This window comes from Bison bison, unplaced genomic scaffold, assembly GCF_000754665.1.
Source record: "Bison bison bison isolate TAMUID 2011002044 unplaced genomic scaffold, Bison_UMD1.0 scf7180017864088, whole genome shotgun sequence".
In the NCBI taxonomy this organism is placed as follows: Eukaryota; Metazoa; Chordata; class Mammalia; order Artiodactyla; family Bovidae; genus Bison; species Bison bison.
Genome location: NW_011494660.1, coordinates 1807647 through 1809232, shown reverse-complemented (window position 1 = coordinate 1809232; position 1586 = coordinate 1807647).

The window sequence follows — 1586 nt, the reverse complement described above, 5'->3', positions numbered from 1 at the left end:
ATATCACACAAGGGAATTCCCATAAGGATAACAGCTGATCTTTCAATAGAAACTCTTCAAGCCAGGAGGGAATGGAAAGACATACTTAAAGTGATGAAAGAAAATAACGTACAGCCCAGATTACTGTACCCAGCAAGGATCTCATTCAAATATGAAGGAGAAATCAAAAGCTTTACAGACAAGCAAAAGCTGAGAGAATTCAGCACCACCAAACCAGCTCTTCAACAAACACTAAAGGATATTCTCTAGGCAGGAGACAAAAACAGTGTATAAACTCGAACCCAAAACAAGAAAGTAAATGGCAACGGGATCATACTTATCAGTAATTACCTTAAACGTAAATGGCTTCAATGCCCCAACCAAAAGACAAAGACTGGCTGAATGGATACAAAAACAAGACCTTTATATATGTTGTCTACAAAAGACCCACCTCAAAACAGGGGACACATACAAACTGAAAGTGAATGGCTGGAAAAAGATTTTCCATGCAAATAGAGACCAAAAAAAAGCAGGAGTATCAATACTCATATTAGATAAAATAGACTTAAAACAAAGGCTGTGAGAAGAGACAAAGAAGGTCACTACATAATGATCAAAGGATCAATCCAAGAAGAAGATATAACAATTATAAATATATATGCACCCAACATAGGAGCACCACAATATGTAAGATAAATACTAACAAGTATGAAAGGGGAAATTAACAATAACATAATAATAGTGGGAGACTTTAATACCACACTCACACCTATGGATAGATTAACTAAACAGAAAATTAACAAGGAAATACAAACTTTAAATGATACAATAGACCTGTTCGACCTAATTGATATCTATAGGACATTTTACCCCAAAACAATGAATTTCACCTTTTTCTTAAGCGCACATGGAACCTTCTTCAGGATAGATCACATCCTGGGCCATAAATCTAGCCTTGGTAAATTCAAAAAAATTGAAATCATTCCAAGCATCTTTTCTGACCACAATACAATAAGGTTAGATCTCAATTCCAGGAGAAAAACTATTAAAAATTCCAACATATGGAGGCTGAACAACACGCTGCTGAATAACCAACAAATCACAGAAGAAATCAAAAAAGAAATCAAAATATGCAGAGAAATGAATGAAAATGAAAACACAACAACCCAAAACCTATGGGACACGGTAAAAGCAGTCCTAAGAGGAAAGTTCATAACAATACAGGCATACCTCAAGAAACAAGAAAAAAGTCAAATAAATAACCTAACTCTACACCTAAAGCAACTAGAAAAGGAAGAAATGAAGAACCCCAGGGTTAGTAGAAGGAAAGAAATCTTAAAAATTAGGGCAGAAATAAATGAAAAGAAACAAAAGAGACCATAGCAAAAATCAACAAAGCCAAAAGCTGGTTCTTTGAAAGGATAAATAAAATTGACAAGCCATTAGCCAGACTCATCAAGAAACAAAGGGAGAAAAATCAAATCAATAAAATTAGAAATGAAAATGGAGAGATCACAACAGACAACACAGAAATACAAAGGATCATTAGAGACTACTATCAGCAATTATATGCCAATAAAATGGACAACGTGGAAGAAATGGACAAA